Consider the following 21,615-nt stretch of genomic DNA (forward strand, 5'->3'; position numbering starts at 1 on the left):
CTCCATCAACTTGCCTACCACTGACGTCAAACTCACCAGCCTATAGTTACTAGGGTTATCCCCTAGTAACTCTCGAAACATCCAAGAGCAGCCCACGCACGACCCACCGTGTGCATGCCCCTCGTTTGACAACAAGGTGGACCAACACACCATTACTCCTCTTCTTTTTCCCCTTCTTAACAGTAACCCACCCATCCCCACCCCCCCTAGGCTCTGGGATCTCCACGTGACCGTGGTTCCTATTCATTATCGCCTCATTCTCCCTGACTAAAAATAAATCGTCCAGCCTCAGCTCTAATTGCCTAACTCGGGCCCTCAAACGCTGCAACTCCAGACATTTGGTGCAGATGTGGACTTTCGGGAGATGCAGGTTTCGGCAGGGTTGGGGGGGGTGGGGAGGAGACAGATAGCTCAGTAGGCACTGGGATTGGGAGTGAGTGGGGTGACAGGGTAAGTCTAGACGAGAGGAAAATTCCCCAGGAGAAGGAGGATTTGAGTGGGTCTGTAGGTCTTCAGTGCATCTGTTTTAATGCGAGGAATGTGACAGTTAAAACAGATGAAAAAAGGCCCTAATGTTCACGAGGAATTTAGATGTGGTGGCAGTGACGGAGACGTGGTTAAAGGAGGGGCAGGACTGGCAGCTAAATGTTCCAGGGTATAAGTGTTTTAGGCACGACAGAGGAGGGTCGAAAAGAGGAAGGGGAGTGGCGCTGTTAGTTAGAGAGCACGTAACAGCGGTGCAGAGGGAGGATAATATAGAGGGGTTAGGAATTGAGTCTCTGTGGGTGGAGTTGAGGAATCGGAAGGGAGCGATTACTATGCTAGGGGTGTACTACAGGCTGCCCGATAGCCCGCGGGCAGTGGAAGAGGGTATATGTAGAGACATTTTGGATAAGTGTAGGAAGAACAGGGTTGTTGTAGTGGGAGATTTTAATCTCCCTGGGGTGGATTGGAAGGAAGCAGGGGGTTCGGACAGGGAGGAATTCGTAAGATGTGTATCGGAAGGGTCCTTGGAGCAGTATGAAGATAGCCCGACTAGAGAGGGGGCTATACTGGATTTAGTCCTGGGCAATGAGCCAGGTCAGGTGGTTGAGGTTGCAGTAGGCGAACATGTGGCTAATAGTGACCACAACTCTGTCTGCTTTAGGATAATAATGGAAAGAGATGAGTGCCCTCCTAAGGGGAGGATGCTAAATTGGGGGAAGGCTAGATACACCCGGATTAGGCAGGAGCTTAGGGAAACAGACTGGGATAGGCTATTGGAGGGCAAGTCCACGTTAGGCATGTGGGAGTCTTTCAAGGGAAAACTGAAATGGGTGCAGGAAAGGCATGTGCCGGTTAGGAGGAAGGATGGGAAAGGTAGGATTAGAGAGCTGTGGATTACTGGAGATATTGAGGACTTGGTCAGGAAGAAACGAGAAGCGTACGTTAGGTCTAAGCAACTGGGAACGGAGAGAGCGGTGGAGGAATACAGAGAGAGTAGGAGGGATCTCAAAAGGGGAGTTAGGAGGGCAAAAAGGGGGCATGAAATGGCTTTGGCAGGTAGGATTAAGGAAAATCCAAAGGCGTTTTTCTCCTATGTTAGAAACAAAAGGGTGGCTAGGGGAAAAATCGGTCCCCTCAGGGACAGAGGAGGGGAATTGTGCTTAGAATCTGAGGGAATGGGGGAGATCCTGAATGAATACTTTGCGTCAGTATTCACGAAGGAGAGGGGCTTGATGTCCGGTACTGTCTTGGAGGGAGCTGTAGACCAGTTGAAAGAAATATCCATTACGAGGGAGGAAGTGTTAGGGTTTTTAGGTAGCATTAAAACTGATAAATCTCCGGGGCCTGATGGCATTTATCCCAGGCTGCTTAGGAGGCGAGAGATGAGATTGCTGGGCCTCTGACGCAAATCTTTGTCTCTTCTTTGGACACAGGTGAGGTCCCAGAGGACTGGGGGATAGCGAATGTGGTACCGTTGTCTAAAAAGGGTAGGAGGGATAACCCTAGTAATTATAGGCCGGTGAGTTTGACGTCAGTGGTAGGCCAGTTGATGGAGAGGATTCTTAGGGATAGGATGTATGAGCACTGAGAGCGTTGCGATCTGATTATGGATACGCAGCATGGCTTTGTAAAGGGGAAGTCTTGCCTTACGAATCTGGTAGAATTTTTTGAGGAGGTGACAAAAACGGTTGACGAAGGATGAGCCATTGATGTCGTCTATATGGATTTCAGTAAGGCATTTGACAAAGTCCCTCATGGTAGGTTGGTAGAAAAGATTAAGGCTCATGGGATACAAGGCCAGGTATCTAGTTGGGTGGAGAACTGGCTTGCTAAGAGGAGACAGAGAGTAGTAGTGGAAGGGTCCTTTTCTAGCTGGAAGTCTGTCACTCATGGTGTGCCGTAGGGCTCAGTACTGGGACCTCTTCTCTTTGTAGTGTATATAAATGACTTGGAAGAGGGAGTAAGTGGTGTGATCAGCAAATTTGCTGATGACACTAAGATGGCTGGATTGGCGGGCAGTGAGGAGCAGTTCTGGCAATACAACAGGATATAGATAGGCTGGTATATTGGGCAGATACATGGAAAATGGAGTTTAATCTGGATAGATGTGAAGTGATGCATTTTGGCAGGAATAATGTAGGGGGGAGTTATATGATAAAGGGTAAGCCTATAAAGAATATAGAAACACAGCGGGACCTCGGGGTGCAAGTGCACAAGTCTTTGAAGGTGGCAGTGCAAGTGGAGAAGGCTATGAAGAAAGCCTGTGGTATGTTAGCCTTTATAGGAAGGGGTATAGAATATAAGAGCTGGAGTCTAATGTTGCAGTTGTACAGAACATTGGTTAGGCCGCATTTGGAGTACTGCGTACAGTTCTGGTTGCCTTACTAACAGAAGGACGTGGAGACTTTGGAGAGAGTGCAGAGGAGGTTTACCAGGATGTTGCCTGGTATGGAAGGACTGGGTTATGAGGAAAGATTGAGCAAATTGGGGCTGTTTTCCCTTGAAAGACGTCGACTGAGGGGGGATCTAATAGAGGTATATGAGATTATGAAGGGTATAGATAGAGTAAACAGTGGTAAGCTATTTCCTATGTCAGGGACACACAGTACGAGGGGCCACAGGCTTAGGGTGAGGGGGGAGAGGTATAACATGGATATTAGAGGGAGGTTTTTCACACAGAGGGTAGTGGGGGTATGGAATGCTCCGACAAGCAAGGTGGTGGAGGCAGGCACACTGGAGTTGTTTAAGAGTTACTTAGACAGGCACATGAGTGGGTTGGAGATGGGAGAATATAGGAGATTGTTTTAAATAAGGGTCATTAGCATTGGGACGTCCCTGGTAATGTATAAGGATGTGGAATGATACTAATGTTTCTCTCTTTTAGTCCACAGGTTTTAAGTCAGTCCGCCTTGTTGTCCAACGAGAGGCGTACACGCGATGGGTCGTACAAGGGCTGCTCTTGGATGTTCGAGAATAGCCTAGTAGTTCATGTCGTTAGTGTATGCTTAAACTGGACCAGATGCTGGGCAAGATGACAGCTCAGTGACTATCGCTGATTGCTGTGCAGACACATGGATTTGGGCCGGTGTCTGTGGGAGTTTGCGCATTCTCCCCGTGCTTGCATGGGTTTTCTCCGGGTGCTCCAGTTTCCTCCCACACCCCAAAGATGTGCTATAAGGCTGATTGGAGGTAATAAATTGTCCCTAAATTAGTTTCCCTCAATATAGAATGCCATAAGCATAGCTAAGGGTCATGGGTGGAGGGGGGACTGGTAATGCTAAAATGGCGGCGCGGACTCATTGGGCCGAAGGGCCTGTTTCCCAGGCTGTTTTTGTTCTTTGTTCTTTGTTCTTTGAAACACTCCAGCTAACCTCCCAGCTAAAATATGTGTGCCCTTCCCATTTAAATGTTTCCCATCCCACTTGTACAGGTGCCCTTCCCTCACAAAGACTTCCCAATGGTCTACAAAAGTAAAATCCTCTGTCCTGCACCAATCCTTCAGCCACGCATTCAGCTGTAGGATCTCTAGCCCTGCTATTACTGGGCACTGGCAGCAACCCAGAGATTGCCACCCTGGAGGCCCTGCACTTCAGCCTGCCCCTCAACTCCCTGAACTGCCTACGTATATCCCCCTGCTCTTCCTTCCTACGTCCTTCTCTCCTATGTATATAATTGCATCAGCCTGGGTCCCTTTGCCCTTCAAAATTCCCTCTACCCTCTCCGACACATCCTGTACCCCTGCTCCAGGGAGGCAGACTACCATCCTGGAGTCCCGCTTTTGCCCACAGAACTGCCTATCAATTCCTTTAACCCTTCCATCCCCCACCACTATCTCACATCCAGTCCCCTTCCTTCCCTCTGAGGCATTCTGGTCTTCCTCTCTTGCCCTTTTTACCCCAGTTGTCACCTTACCCCTGATATTTTGGGAGGCTACCTCTGGATCAGAGGCCGAATGCCCGTGACCAGTGAAGTGTTCGCCAACAGGAAGAGAACAGTCTTGCCTAGTGATTGTCGGTTGGAACCATGCAGACGCTACAACAATGGATGAATGAACACCGCTCGACAATCACCAGGCAAGACTGTATTAGCTATGAAGAGAAGTTGGATAAACTTGGATTGTTCTCTTTCGAACAGCAGGGGTTGAGGGGGTGACCTGATAGAGGTTTACAAGGCTATGAGTGGCATGGACAGAATTGATCGTCAGCTGCTCTTTCCTAAGGTAGAAAAGTCAAGTACAAGGGGGACATAGGTTTAAGGTGCATGGGGAAAAGTTTAGAGGAGATGTGCAAGGCAAGTTTTTTACACAGAAGGTGTGAATGGCTGGAGCACACTGCCTGGAAAGGTGGTGGGAGCAGGTACAATAGCAGCAGTTAAGGGGCAACTAGATGAATACATGGAGAGGATGGGAATGGAAGGATATGGACTCCGTGAGTGCAAACCATTTTAGTTTGGGCAGGCATCATGATCAGTGCAGGCTTGGCGGGCTGAAGGGCTTGTTCTTGTGCTGTACTGTCCCTTGTCCTTTGAGGACAGTTGCAACCTCTCCCATCTGTTTCATGTACCACTGGCCTGCTACCTGCTTACTTCTAGTCATCAAGTTGATTTTTCAGAACAAAGTCCTGCAGCCATTGAACATTGTATAAAACACTGGTGAGGCCATAACTGGAGTATTATGTGCTGTTCTGGTCACCATATTACAGAAAGGATATAATTGTCTCGGAGAGAGCGCTGAGGAATTTAACAATAATGTTGCCAAGACTAGAAAACAAGGAGAGACTGGATAGGCTGGGGTCATTTTCCTTAGAACAAAGAAGACTGAGGGCAACTTGATGGTGTACAAAATTATGAGGGGAAGAGATGGAGTAGACAGGATAAAATTGTTTTCCTTGGTGGGGAATTCTAGAATCAGGGGACATAGATTCAAGATAAGTGGCAGGAGGTAAAGAAGGGATATGAGGAAGAACATTTTAATGCAGGGGGTGGTGGGTGTCTGGAATTTGCTGCCCAAGTTGGTGGTGGAGGCAAGGACCTTAAACTCTTTTAAAAAGTACCTCAATCTGCACATTAAACGCTGTACGTTACAGGGCTATGGGCCAGGTGCAGGAAGATGGGGTTAGAAAGGGTGCTTAAATATCCTCAAGTTGGCATGAACAAGAGAGGCCGAACTGCCTGTTCCTGTGCTGTAACTTTTCTATGATTCTATGTTAGTGCACCACCACCTTACAGTTATTCTGGATCATTCTATTTACGAACTTTATAGCACCTGGGATCAAGGAACACAGTTAAAGCTGGGCAGAATCAGTTTATAACCCTTTACTGCAAACATTCACACTTCCCTAGTTTTTACCACGCCTTTCACTCTGTCTTAAACTCTGCAGTCAAGTTAGTTTACATAATATTATCCTTGGAATCTATGGCAGCAGCTCACCATGGTTCCTTCAGCAGTGCCTCCCGAGTCTGCAGCCTACAACATCTGCAAGAACAAGATCATGAAAAGACCAGTCTGCAGCCTGTCAGTATGTGACATATTATGCAGGAGCTCTGGGCTTTTCAGAGGTGCTGCCTGAAAAGGTATCCATAAAGGTCCTTCATTTCAGTTCCAGCAATTTCCACTGACTATCTGGAACCAACTGGTGAATTGAAAAGTGTGATCTAGTTTCAGACTGGGGTCCATCATTTTCCACAGGAGGCAGTGGCATTGTGGTTGTCACTGGACTAGCAATCCAGAGATATAGGGTAATGATCAGGGGACCCCCCGGGTGCGAATCCCATCATGGCAGATGTTGAAATTTGAATTATAGAGTCATGGAGGTTTACAGCCTGGAAGCAGGCCCTTTTGGATCATATTGCCCTGTTTTTACCATTACGCTGGTCCCAATTGCCCACGTTTTTCCCATATCCTTCTATATCCAGCTCACCCATGCAACTAACTGAATGCTTTTTAAAAGACAAAATTGTACCTGCCTCTAATATTACCCCTCACAGCTGCTCACTAAAAATCTGGAATTGAAAGTCTAATGAAACTCATCTGGTTCACTAATGTCCTTTAGGGAAGGAAATTTGTATCCTTACCTGGTCTGGTCTAAATGTGACTCCAGAGCCACAACAATATGGGTGACTTGTAACTGCCCTCTGAAATTGTGTAACAAGCCGCTCAGTTCAAGGGGCAATTAGGGACATGCAATAAACGCTGGTCCAGCCAGTGACACCTACACCTCATGAATGAACCTGGGTTCGATTCCTGGCTTGGGTCACATTCTCCCTGTGTCTGCGTAGGATTCCTCCAGGTGCTACGGTTTCCTCCCACATTCCAAAGATGTGCGGGTTAGGTGGGTTAGCCATGCTAAATTGCCCCTTAGTGTCAGTGGGACTAGCTAGGGTAAATGTATGGCATTATAAGGCTATGGGTGGGATTATGATCGGTGCAGACTCGATGGGCCGAATGGCCTCCTTCTACAATGTAGGATTCCATGATCTCTATATTCCTTCAGTTCTGGCCACATGAGATTGACAATAACCCTTAAGATGCTTTTTAAAACCTCTCTCTTAATATTTTCACATGATATTGTTGTTGAAGATCCACTTAAATATCGGCTGCAAGCAGTTGGGGCTCTTTGTGCTGGTGAACGTGTACGCAGCTGTGTGATTTTAAAATCAGTCACGAACAACAGTGAGGTTGGGGGCATGTGTCAGATCATGTTATACACTGACGATCTCATACCCCTGCAAACTTCCAGTGCACACATTTCATGCCCATCCTAACACCCTCAGCACTGGGCACAGGCTGCGGTGGAAATGGTCAGAAACAATGTCACTACCGTTTTTCTGCTAAACTGCCCCATGTAGTGTTGAATTAACCAGCATTTCAGAACCCAATTTCATGGCCAGCACCTCCCTCACAAAACACAGCAGCAAAGTATTCACTTGGATATTGTACTCAGGTTTGGAATGGAGTAAAGATTGTGCTAAAGCAGCCAAGCTAATGCTTAGAGCAAGCTCCAGTGCGTAATACATTTATTATCTGTAAAATATTAGTGATCTTTCATCCAGAGTCCCAATCAAATAAACCACCAATGACATCGTCCACAGCTATCCACTAAGACCTATTCTCCCATTTCGGTCCCAAGTGAAGCCTCACAGATTCAGAACCAGTTAAATTAACCATTATTCATCCTGAAAGTGTGCGTGTTTGTTGGTTACCCTGGAAGTCCCCTTATTGAAGAATATGCCCATTCCTGACCTGGCCTTCTGGCTGTCTCTCTGGCTTCAGAACAATGGATACCACTGGGCCCAAGTAATGGTGGTGGTCTTCTGGAACTGGCCAGATGCTGGCACTGAGAGAACGCTAGTTACTGCTGGGGTTAGCTACTGACCCATTCGCCCTTGGGCCTATCTAGCACCATCTGGGAGAGGGAGCCTGAGTTTCAAGAATCCTCCCAGAGTGACCTTTCCACCCCACACTCTAGCTGCTGCCATTCTCCACTGCCAAGAGCCTCCTTAGTGCTGGCACAAGGATCTGTACAGCAGCATGGTAACTACACTGAGCTACACATTGTGTGCACAGGAAGATCCCACAAATATCTGCAAAACAAATAACTGGCTATTCATTTTTTTCATTGTCTGGATATTGATTGAAGGGGGAATGTTGGTCAGGAAACTAGATGGTGCTTTCTTCTGTTCAAGTTATCCAGGCTACCTGATAGCAATTGCTCTCCCACCCCGTTCTCGTCCCCGTCCCCGTCTCCAGCCCCCACACCACTTCTATGTCAGCAATCAGGGACTAGGCTTAACACCACAAAGATAACTCATTGACAACTTCCCCAACACTGCTCTTGAGTTACAATCTAAATTGATATTGCAAGTTCACCATCTGGTCCACTGGAATTAATATCATGAATTCTAAGCCACACCTCCACATAATGGATGGAAGCTGACAGGAATATGTAATGGAATTAGTGATTGGAATAGATAGGCTAATGAGTGGTATAGACTATGATATATCTGGGACATCAGTAGTCACATGTTAGAGACTCTGGCTAGCAAACAGGCAGTGCTCAGAGGAAAGGCTCCCACTCCGAAGAAAGTAACTCAGTGACCCACCTTGTACATTGTGTGAATAAACTAGATTTAAATAAATGCATGTCCTTCACAAGATACAGGACCAACAAACGTGGTAATGACACTAATCTAAGCAAGAGTTAGCACCAAGGAACAACCACAGCCTACAATGACACTGATCCCTGGTCAGGCCATAATCCCACAAGTGTGCCTAAGCAACAGGACAATTGAAGATGGGCATTGGACATGCAGTCACTGTGCCTATCCCACCTGTGAAAGTCTTGAGGAATTGCACAGAACCCACTGTTAGAAGGTGTGCTACAGTACCTGATGTACCAAGCGGCCTGGGCTCTACTCACCAGAACACAGCAACTCCAGATCACTTCATCCCTTTACTTGGTGCAGCCCATCACCCACTGGCAGTGAGAGGCTGGAAGAGACTGTGCTGAAAACACTCATTCATAAACTGAAGCTTGTCAACTCAGCTCAGAAATGAGGCTCAAACTATTAGACTCTGCCCTGAAGGGTTGAGGAGGGGTCTGAGCGCATTGACCATCCTGCTGTTACTGACAATATTCCAGTTACAAATATGACTCATCCTTAAACATCTTCATACATAGAATCAAAGAATACAAGAACACAAGACCTTATTCAGTCCACATTGAAGAAAGTTTTAATTAGTCCCATTCGTCTGCACTTTCGCTGGCAATTTTTTATCCTTTTTAAGTACTTATTGGATCTCTTTACAAAGTTATTATTGATTCTCCTACTGCTGCTCTTTAAAGCAGCCAATTCCTCAGTGTGTAAAAGTGATTTGCCTCATTTTCCCATTGGTTCTAATGCTACAGAATTTACCTTCAATCTGTATCCTCTGTGCTGCTGAAACTTCTCTTCATGATAATCATTCCTCCTGACTTTATCTACCAAAATCCCACATCCCAAAGTTCCACAAAATAATCTGATCTTCCTTTTCAGTTTCAGCTTTGTTCTTTGTCCCCAATTCTCTGTCTCACCTTCCAATCCCAGTGCCCAATTTCAGAGTTATTGCAGGAACCATCACTATTATACCTTTCACAGGGTGTGGGTGTTGCTCACTGGGCCAGTATTTATTGCCCATCCTTGATTACCCCTGGAAAAGGTGCTGGTGAAGCCATCTCCTTGACTGTTGCTGTCTGTATGGTGTAGGTATACCCACAGTGCTGCTAGGGAGGGAGTTCTGGTATTTTGACCCACTTACATTCAGCGTACAGTGCAACACTGACCTCTGGGGCTGATCAGTGGAATCACATAGAAAATCAAGCGACCATTCTGTTCCTTCACTTGCAGCTTTTAACACAGTTTCGATAAGTATAAAAATAAGATAACTTTCAATAGTAATGGGCCCCGTCTCCCCATGCCATCTTTAACCTTGCATGACAGGTTGAAACAACTTATTACTAATTATGGGCTTCTTTCCACAGTGTTTACCATAGTCTAAGAACTGAATCATAGACTCCCTGCAGTACGGAAAGAGACCGTTCAGCCTCTCGAGTCCGTAGCGATCACAATCCCACCTAGGCCCTATTCCCATAACCCTACACATTTATCCTGCTAATCCCCCTGGCACTAGGGTCAATTTAGCATGGCCAATCAGCCTAACCCACATATCTTTGGACTGTGTGAGGAAACCAGAGTACCCAAAGGAAACCCACACAGACTTGAGGAGAAAGTGCAAACTCCAGACAGAACATAGGAACATAAGAAATAGGAGCAGGAGTGGGCCATCTAGTCCTTCGAGCCTGCCCCACCATTCAATAAGATCATGGCTGATCTGAAGTGGATCAGTTCCACTTTCCCGCTTTCTCCCTATAACCCTTAATTCCCTTGTCTATCAAAAACCTATCTACCCGTGTCTTAAATATATTTAGCGAGGTAGCCTCCACCACTTCAACGGGCAGAGAATTCCAGAGATTCACCACCCTCTGAGTGAAGAAGTTCCTCCTCAACTCCGTTCTAAACTGCTCCCCCCCGCCTTATCTTGAGGCTGTGCCCTCTAGTCCTGCTGTCCTTTCTGAGCGGGAAGAATCTCTCTACCTCTACCCTATCCAACCCCTTCATTATCTTATACGTCTCTATAAGATCCCCCCTCATCCTTCTAAACTCCAACAAGTACAGACCCAGTCTATTCAGCCTCTCTTCATAGTCCAACCCCCTCATCTCCGGTATCAGCCTAGTGAACCTCCTCTGCACTCCCTCCAAGGCCAAAATATCCTTGCGCAAGTGCAGCGACCAAAACTGCACACAGTACTCCAGCTGCGGCCTCACCAGTGCCCTGTACAGTTGCAGCAAGACCTCCCTGCTTTTATATTCTATCCCCCTCGCTATAAAGGCCAGCATCCCATTTGCCTTCCTGACCACCTGCTGCACCTGCAGACTGGGTTTTTGCGACTCATGCACAAGGACCCCCAGGTCCCTCTGCACCGTGGCATGCTGCAGCTTTTCGCCCTTTAAATAGTAATCCCTCCTACTATTATTCCTGCCAAAGTGGATAACCTCACACTTGCCAACATAGACAGACTTGCTAACATAGACAGACTTGAGGCTGGCACCGTGAGGCAGCTGTGCTAACCATTGTGCCACTGTGCCGCTGAAGAAACATGAAATGTTAAATCTGCATCTCAATCCACAGCTGCTGAGCATTTACAGAATTCTCTGTCTTTACAAGACAAATGCATACTGGCTGACTTTTAATCAGCTCAAATTCTCTAAGTGCCCGCTCAATCTGTTCTTATTGGTTCCGCTTGACAGCTGTAGAATTAACTTTAATTTCTTGGTATCTCCCATTCATCTTTCGGCAATATTAGTTAAAATGAAAAACATCTGAATCATGAACCATTGGGAGTGTATTAAGGATCTGTTCTATCCTCAGTGTTCGAATCCCGAGTTGAATGGGATCCTGGAGATTTGTCAGTCTTTTGTAATATTATTGTGTTGTATTCTGTTTCTTGTTTAAATTAACTTTAGTGAGTTCTAGTCTCTGACAGTGAATGAATGTGAGAATGAGAGGGAGTGTGCATGTGGGAGCAAGCGTGCAAGAGAGTGCATGAATGTTACAGTATGAGTGGGATAGAGAATGAGAGTGTAATAGAGAATGTGAGAGCGAATGTGAGAGGGAGCATGAATGTGACAGTGTGAGTGCAACAGTGTAAGTGTGAGTGTGAAAGAGAGCGTGTATGTGTGAGGGAGAGTGTGCATGAGTGTGAGAGAGAGTGACAGAGAATATGAGGGAGAGTGTGAGGGAGCATGAGAAAGAGAAGGAAAGGGAGCATGAGTGTAACAGTGCAAGTGTGAGAGAGAAAGCAGGAGAGAGAGTGTATGAGAGACTCAGGGAGAGAGTATAAGAAAAAGTGAGTGTGATAACTTGACTGTGACTGTGGGTGTGAAAGAGTGTGTGAATGTGTTAGAGAATTTGTGGGTGTGAGATGAAGTGTGATAGGAAATGTGAGAGGGAATGTGAGAGCATGTATGTGTAACTATATGAGTGTGAAAGCGAGTGTAACTATATGAACAATGTGAGTGTGTGAGAGACTATGAGAGAGAGTGTGGGAGAATGAGAAATCATGTGAAGCTGAGTGTGAGTGTGATCATGTGATAGTGTGAGAGAGAGAGAGAGTGCGAAGGAGAGCGTGACTGGGACCGTGTGAGTGAGAGAAAGCATGGGAGATTGAGTGTGACAGTATGTGAGAGAAGCTTATAAATGTGACAGTGCAAGTGTCAGAGATTGTGTCAAGAGACTATGTGAGATAGGGTGTGTGAGAGAGTGGTAAAAAGTAGTAAATACTTTATTCTGTTTGTTTGATTTGACTTATCATTGTCATATGTACAGTATACAGTGAAAAGTACTGTTTCTTGTGCACTATACAGACAAAACGTACCTTTCATAGAGCACATGGCGGAAAAGGAAAGGGTACAAAATATTGTGTTGCTGTTACAGATAGGGTGAAGGGAAAGATCAGCTTAATATGTGGTAGATCCATTCAAAAGTCTGATGGCAGCAGGGGAGAAACTGTTCTTGAGTCATTTGTTATGTGATCTCAGACTTTTGTATTTTTTTCCACACAAGAGTGTGTGATTGTGTGTGAGAGATAGAGTGTGAGGTTGAACGACAAAGGATGTAAGGGACATTGTGAGTGTGAGAGAGAGATCATGAAAGAGAGCATGAGTGTGATAATCATAGAAACCCTACAGTACAGAAAGAGGCCATTTGGCCCATCGAGTCTGCATCAACCACAATCCCACCCATATCCCTATATATTTTACCCACTTCTCTAACCTACACATCTCAGGACACTAAGGGCAATTTTTAACATGGCCTGTCAAGCTAACATGCACATCTTTGGACAGTGGGAGGAAACTGGAGCACTCGGAAGAAACCCATGCAGACACGAGGAGAATGTGCAAACTCCACACAGACAGTGACCCAAGCCAGGAATTGAACCCAGGTCCCTGGAGCTGTGAAGCAGCAGTGCTAACCACTGTGCTACTGTGCCGCCCAATGTGAGTGCGATAGTGTGAGTGTGAGAAATTAAGACCATAAGACCCTAAGACATAGGAGCAGAATTAGGCCACTCGGCCTATCGAGTCTGCCCTGCCATTCAGTCATGGCTTCCTCTGCCATTTCTTTGTTTCCTATTATTATTTCTCCAGCCTCATTTTGCAATGGTCCAATGTCTATTTTTGCCTCTCTCTTACCTTTTTCTTCTTTTACATTACTAGCTAGCTTACACTCATATTTCATCTTCTCTCCCCTTATTGCTTTTTCAGTTGTCCTCTACTCACTTTTAAAGGCTTCCCAATTTCTGGCTTCCTTATCAATTTGTATGCTTTTTCTTTTGCTTTTATGCTGTTCTTGACTTCCCTCATCCTCCCCTTAGCATGTTTCCTCTTCCTTGGGATGAATTTCTGTTATGCCTCTTGAAATAAGCTTTTTCCTATGTTAGAAACGTACATTACGAGGGGCCATGGGCTTAGGGTGAGGGGGGAGAGGTACAACACAGATGTTAGCGGGAGGTTTTTCACACAGAGGGTAGTGGGGGTATGGAATGCTCCGACAAGCAAGGTGGTGGAGGCAGGCACGCTGGAGTTGTTTAAGAGTTACTTAGACAGGCACATGAGTGGGTTGGAGATGGAGGGATATAGGAGATTGTTTTAAATAATGTTCAGTAGCCTTGGGACGCCCCTGGTAATGTATAAGGATGTGGATGATACTAATGTCTTTCTCTTTTAATTCACAGGTGCTTCAGTCCACCTTGTTGTCCAACAAGGGGCAAACACACGATGGGTTGTACGAGGGCTGCTCTTGGTTGTTTCGAGATTGGCCTAGTACTTCACGTCGTTAGTGTACGCTTAAACTGGACCAGATGCTGGGCAACACGACAGCTCAGTGACTATCACTGTTTGCTGTGCAGACACATGGATTTGGGCCGGTGTCTGTGGGAGTTTACACATTCTCCCCGTGCCTGCGTGGGTTTTCTCCGGGTGCTCCAGTTTCCTCCCACACACAAAGATGTGCTATTGGGCTGATTGGTGTAACAAATTGTCCCTAAATTAGTTTTCCCTCAATGTGGAATGCCATTAGCATAGGTAAGGGTCAAGGGTGGAGGGGGGACTCAATGTTAAAATGGCGGCGCGGGCTCGTTGGGCCGAAGGGCCTGTTTCCCGGGGCTGTTTTGTTCTTTGTTCTTTGAATAACGCCCAAAAACCCCGGCCATTGCTGTTCCACTGTCTTCCCTATTAGTTTCCCTTTCCAATCAGCTCTGGCCAGTTCCTTCCTTATGTCTTTTTAGTTATCTTTAATTGTAATACCATTACATCAGATTCCAGCTTCTCCCCCTCAAGCTGCAGGATAAATTCTATCATATTGTGGTCACAGCTCCCTAAGCGTTCCTTCACCTTAAGCTCCCTTAAGGTGAAGGAACCCTGTGTAAGTGAGTGTAACAGTACATGAGAGAATGTGTTTGTGAGAGAGAGAAAGAGAGCATGTATATGTCTGTGTGTGAATGAATGAGAGAGGGAGCGTGTTTGTGTCTGTGAGTGAGTGAGTCTGAGAGAGGGGAAAAAAGAGTGTGTGTTCATATGTCAGACGGAGAGAGAGGGAGGGTGGGTGTATGTGTAAGAGAAGAGCGCACGTGTGAGAGCGAGAGCAAGTGTGTGCGTGTGTGTATATGTGTGTGTGTGCGAGAGAGAGAGAGCGCACATGTATGTGAGAGATAAAGAGTCATGATGTGGATATGCCGGCGTTGGACTGGGGTAAACACAGTAAAAAGTCTGACAACACCAGGTTTCAGTCCAACCGATTTATTTGATAGTAAACTCACTAGCTTTCGGGGTTAGTCCCTTCGTCAGGTGAATGGAGAGTTCTGGCCTCAGACAGAGCATATAAAGCACAGACAGTTTACAGATTACTGATTAGAATGCGAATCTTTACACCTAACCTGCTGTTCAAGTCTTAAAGTGGCTAACAATGTGAGTGGAAGGAGCACTGATCACAGGTTAAAGAGATGTGTATTGTCTCCAGACAGTACAGTAAGTGAGGTTTTGCAAACCCAGGCAAGTCACGGGGGTTACAGATAGTGTGACATGAACCCAAGATCCCTGTTGAGACCATCCTTATGTGTGTGGAACTTGGCTATCAGTCTCTGCTCAGCGACTCTGCGCTGTCGTGTGTTGTGAAGGCCGCCTTGGAGAATGCTTACCCGAAGGTCAGAGGCTGAATGCCCGTGACCACTGAAGTGTTCGTCAACAGGAAGGGAACAGTCTTGCCTGGTGACTGTCGAGCGATGTTCATTCATCCGTTGTCATAGCGTCTGCATGGTCTCCCCAATGTACCATGCTTCGGGACATCCTTTCTTGCAACGTATCAGGTAGACAATGTTGGCTGAGTTGCAAGAGTATTTACCATGTACCTGGTGGATGGTATTCTCACGTGTGATGATGGCATCCATGTCGATGGTCCGGCATGTCTTGCAGAGGTTGCTGTGGCAAGGTTGTGTGGTATTGTGGTCACTGTTCTCCTGAAGGCTGGGTAGTTTGCTGTGAACAATGGTCTGTTTGAGGTTGTGTGGTTGTCTGAAGGCAAGAAGTGGGGGTGTGGGGATGGCCCTCCATATACACAGGATTTGCTCAGATGAGGAGGATCGTGACAGACACCTCCAGACTCTGAAAGATGCCCTCATAAGAACAGGATATGGCGCTCGACTCAGATCGACAGTTCCGATGCGCCACAGCAAAAAACTGCACCAATCTCCTCAGAAGACAAACACAGGACACAGTGGACAGAGTACCCTTCGTCGTCCAGTACTTCCCCGGAGCGGAGAAGCTACGACATCTTCTCCGGAGTCTTCAACATATCATTGATGAAAACGAACATCTCGCCAAGGCCATCCCCACACCTCCACTTCTTGCTTGATGATAAAGAGCGCATGTGTGTGAGTATGTGTGACAGCGCATGACAGTGTGAAGGTATATGAGTGTGACAGCATCTGAGAATGTGACAGTATAAGAGAGTGTGTGTGAGAGAGACAGAGAACATGTGTGTGTGTGTGTGTGTGTGTGTGTGTGTGAATGAGAGAGCATGTGTGTGTCTGTGTGTGAGTGAGTGAGAGCATGTGTGTGTGTGTCTGTGTGTCTGTGAGAGAGAGAAAGAGCATGTGTGTGTTTTTGTGTGCACGAATGAGTGGGTGGGTGTGAGAGAAAGAGAGAGCACGTGTGTGTGTGAGAGAGAGAGCATGCATGTGTGAGAGGGTAAGTGTGTGTGTGTGTGTGTGTATATGTGAGAGAGAGAGAGAGCATGTGTGTCTGTGTGTATGACTGGGAGAGAGAATGTGTGTGTGTGTGTGAGAGAGTGTGTGTGTGTGCATCTGTGTGTGAGTGAGTGAGTATGAGTGAGTGAATGGGTGGGAGACAGAGACAAAGACCATATGCATGTGTGCACGCATGTGTGTGTGAGGGAGAGCATGCGTGCATGTTAGAGATAGACAGAGAGCGCACATGTGTGTGAGAGAGAGAGTGTGTGTGTGTGTGTGAAAGAGAATGTGAGTGTATGAGAGTGTGACGGAGTGTGAGTGAGAGCATGCGTGTGTGAGTGAGGGAGAGTGCATGTGTGTGTAAGTGAGAGAGAGCATGTGTGTGCGAGTAGCAGAGAGAGAGAGAGTGTATGTATGTGTGTGTGTGTGTATGAGACAGTGTCTGTGTGAGAGAGTGTGTGTACGTGTGAGAGAAAGCATGTGCAACAGCGTATGGAAGTGTGATGATTTATGAGTGTGCGACAATTTATAAAAGTGTGACAGTATATGAGAGTGTGACGGTATATGAGAGTGTGTGTGAGTGAGTGAGAGTGCATGTGTGTATGTGTGAATAAGAGAGAGAGCGGGTATGTATATGTGAGTGAGAGAGAGAGAGCATGAGTGTGAGTGAGAGAGAGAGAGTGTATGTGTGTGTGTATATGTGTGTGTGTGAGTGATGAGAGAGCATGTGTGTATCTGTGAGTGAGAAAAAGGAAGCATGTGAGTGTGTGTGTGAGGGGGAGTGTGTGTCTGTGAAAGAGAGCGTATATGAGTATGAGAGAGCAGGGTGGGAGTTGTGGCTGGGGAAGTGGGCAATGGAGCGGGGGGTGGGGTGGGGGGGTGGTCAGTGGAATAGACAGAGTGAATGGTTCTTTGTGCACCAGCACTGCCCCAGAAGGAAAAACTAGTAAAATGGGGACCTACGAATACTGGTCTGAACTGGTCTCAATAATTTAAAATGGAACACTGGTAAAATGAGGAAATATGAATTCTGGTCTGAACTGCTTTTTTCCTTCTGGCTCCACTTCCAAATGCCAGGATGTGCTGGGCAGCTTTCAGGAGAGCCGTGTTATTCTGAGAGATTCCCTGAGCCTTCATTACATTCTGACGGACTCGGAGATCATTGCTGTCATGTGAAGTGTTAAAGCATGTCATTGCCTTCCTGCAGCCAGAGGGCAGGATTCCCACAAAGGGGCATTCCCCCCCTCCCATATATAATTAGGTAGAGTTTTCCCAATGTCTGGAAACTGATGTAGGTATTCCCAATCAGTTCCTCAACCCTTTCCCTGCCACCACACTCATTCCAGTGGACTCCACTGCATCCAGCCCACAGTAAGAAGTCTCACAACACCAGGTTAGAGACTTTTTACTGTGTTTACCCCAGTCCAACCCCGGCATCTCTACATCATGCCAGCCCACAGTGCCAGAGAGAACAGGAGGAGAAGGTAACAGGCTGTCAAACAGAGAGATAGACATTGGTATCAAAGCAAAGCCTGCAGTTGCAAAGTGAAATGGATATTCTTTCACAGATAGCTTGTGGGTAGGTGGTTTCTACTGACTTGAAAGGAAAGATATGGGGACTGAGCACATTTCAGGACAGAACAATATAAAACTGGCTACCAGCCAGGGATTGGAGGGGTTTACAATGATGTAAGGAAATGATTTGCAGTTTATGTGATTGTTTTCTAAATTGTCTCAGAATGATGATGGTGCTCCAGGGTTCCCCACCCACTGCCAGACTAAGCCTGGTGTGCCAAAACCACACAATAAAGGCACAGCGTCTTAACTGAAGTCAGTCCCAGATTCTAGGAAGAGAACAATGCCTTGTTAAACAAAGTAGGAAGTCTCTCTCTACTGTTGTAGAACTTTTCAATCACCTTAGATACATCAGTAACTACCAGCAACAGTAGCTACCAGCAACAGGCACTCCCCTGACTCCCCACTATCTGAATCGCTTCCAATCACAATGTCAACCCTTATCCCAATTTCCACTGGTACACCCTCCTCCAAGTCTCTGTCTCCTTCTGTCCCTCGAGTATCATTAACTCCAATCTCCCTCAAGCAGCCAGTCACCTATTTCCAACACCCTACTCCCTGAGCCTTAGTCCCTTGCTCCTCATTTCCCTGTTCCATCTCTTTAACCAAGTTCCAACCTGTCCATCTCCCTCTCCACCCTGCAATTGTTACATATCTATGGGCTTTCCACTAGTTTCCTAGCAGTGTTGTAATTGGAGCCCAATATGACCCTCACAGAATTTCTGTCCCTGCTCCCTCTCAACCTCTTCTCTCTTGTTTCCTCTGTCACCTCCCTCTCTCTCCCATGCTCTGCCATCTCCTTCCCTCTCTCTCCTTCCCTCTGCCATTTAACTTTCTCCCTCTCTCTGCCATCTCCCTTTTTCCCTCCCTCTGCCATCTCCCTCTCTCCCTCCCCCTGCCATTTCCCTCTCTCCCTCCCTTTGCCATTTCCCTCTCTCCCTCCCTTTGCCATCTCCCTCTCTCCCTCCCTTTGCCATCCCCCTTTTCCCTCCTTCTGCCATCTCTCTCTCTCCCTCCCTTTGCCATCTCCCTCTCTCCCTCCCTTTGCCATCCCCCTTTTCCCTCCTTCTGCCATCTCTCTCTCTCCCTCCCTTTGCCATCTCCCTTTCTCCCTCCCTCTGCCATCTCCCTCTCTCTCCCTCCCTCTGCCATCTCCCTTTCTCCCTCCCTCTGCCATCTCCCTCTCTCTCCCTCCCTCTGCCATCTCCCTCTCTCTCCCTCCCTCTGCCATCTCCCTTTCTCCCTCCCTCTGCCATCTCCCTCTCTCTCCCTCCCTCTGCCATCTCCCTCTCTCCCTCTTTCTTCAGGATGGAAGGTGTCCAGCCTCCTTTTTCTGATTTCAGTGAAGATTCAGGCTCTGATTATAGAGAAACCTATTATGAATGTATCAAAGTTCATCCAGTCAAAGCAGTTGGTGATCTGATTGGGTGAATTATTGCTACATGTTTTCTTGTGTGGCTGATTCTTAGTTTGTATTCCCTTGAGTTTAGAAGGATGAGGGGTGATACAGTCAAGATATTCATAAAATCTCTGGCTGTATTATTATGAAGGTTTCTTCTATTGGTGGGATCTAGAATAACAGGGAAATCTGAAACTTTGAGCTCAGGCACTCTGTGAAAATTTGCTTTCAGATTTCACTCTGAGGGGAGTGAAAATCAGAAATGAACTCCTCCAAAAGACTTGAGTTTGTTGAAACGCTCAGGATGGAGATCAATAGATTGTTATTGGGTATGGCTTTTGAGAGAACTGCAGCCAAAGCAGTTAAATAGATTACATTCAAAGAGACCAGAAGTGATATGTATGAAATCAACAGAAGCAATCCTTTTCATTTCCTTTCTCCTTTTCGCTCTTCTGTCCCAAGCTCTTCTCTTTTGCTCCTCTCCTTCCCTTCTTCCTCCCTCTCCTCCTTTCCTCTTTCTCCTCTCAAATGCTTGCTCTCCATTTCCACTCTTGCTCAATTTCTTCTCCTCCTCACTCTTTTAAGATTGTGTGTCTCTCTCTGTACATGCCATGCCCAGGATGAGGGATTATACTACAATTGAACTTTTTCCCTTGAGGTTTGCTTTCATGAATTAGGTATAATTTGTGGTTTGTACAGTGATGTAATAATCAAAACAGACAAACACAGATTATGGTAATGTGACTGCAGTGAGGGAGCCTGGTAACTACTGATCCTCTCAGGATCCCATCTAATTCCCTGTCCCTGGAGCTCAAAGCTGTTAACACTCAGGAAGTCTGAAATTTAAGGGCCAGTTTGAAAATATATTTGGCTGTACCTGTCTGGAAATTATCTGTATCTACTTTGAAGCCTCAAAAAACACTAAAAATGAAAGTTGACTTATACATTGAGTATAAAAGTGAACCACCAGTGTGGCTGTGGGAGGCTTCCATTTTGAAATACCATTGGCATCTGATGCAGAGAGTCTCTGCAAAAAGGCTTTACACCCAATTATAAACTAACAGTAAGGAAAATATGCAAATATGAGGTGAGAATTTGAGTTTGAGTGCTCATGAGTGTAAATGCTCGTTTAACATTGTAGCCACATTCCTGACAAGGGCAACTTTAAATGAAACTATTTTAAGCAAATCAGATTTTCCTAAACACCTTGCAAATTGAAATATTTTACATTTCTAAATTCGATTCAATTTCAGATATTTATTTATATTTATTTAATATCGTTACCTGCCATGGCAGGATTTGAACCAGGCTGGGTGGGTGGGGTGGGGGGAGGAGGAGGAAGCAGGATTACTAGTCCAATAACAAAGTATTCACCACTGCTTCCTCTGACTCCAATGCCTATCACCAACACAGGTATTGTTGCACCTTCACTGACGATTACTGATCCTACAGATGGAAGGAATCCTAACCTCTTGCTTGTAGCAAACTTGGAGAGCAGATGAACATAAGAACATAAGAACTAGGAGCAGGAGTAGGCCATCTGGCCCCTCGAGCCTGCTCCACCATTCAATAAGATCATGGCTGACCTTTTTGTGGACTCAGTTCCACTTACCCACCCACTCACCAAAACCCTTAATTCCTTTACTGTTCAAAAATTTATCCATCCTTGCCTTAAAAACATTCAGTGAGGTAGCCTCAACTGCGTCACTGGGCAGGGAATTCCACAGATTCACAACTCTTTGTGTGAAGAAGTTCCTCCTAAACTCAATCCTAAATTTGCTTCCCCTTATTTTGAGGCTATGCTCCCTAGTTCTAGTTTCACCCGCCAGCGGAAACAACTTCCCTGTTTCTACCTTATCTATTCCCTTCATAATTTAATATGTTTCTATAAGGTCTCCCCTCATTCTTCTGAATTCCAATGAGTATAACCCCAGTCTACTCAGTCCCTCCTCATAAGCCAACCCTCTCAATTCCAGAATCAAACTAGTGAATCTCCTCTGCACCCCCTCCAGTGCCAGTATATCCTTTCTCAAGTAAGGAGACCAAAACTGTACATTATACTCCAGGTGTGGTCCAAGAGACTGCACCTTATACAACTGCAACATAATCTCGCTGTTTTTAAACTCCATCCCTTCGGCACTGAAGGACAAAATTCCATTTGCCTTCTTAATTACCTGCTGCACCTGCAAAATAACTCCTTGAGATTCCTGCACAAGGACACTTAGGTCCCTCTGTACAGCAGCATGCTGCAATTTTTTACCATTTAAATAATAGCCCATTTTGCTGTTATTCCTACCAAAATGGATGACCCCA

This window comes from Carcharhinus amblyrhynchos, chromosome 16 (assembly GCF_965287045.1).
Source record: "Carcharhinus amblyrhynchos chromosome 16, sCarAmb.v2.hapA, whole genome shotgun sequence".
NCBI classification, from domain to species: domain Eukaryota; kingdom Metazoa; phylum Chordata; class Chondrichthyes; order Carcharhiniformes; family Carcharhinidae; genus Carcharhinus; species Carcharhinus amblyrhynchos.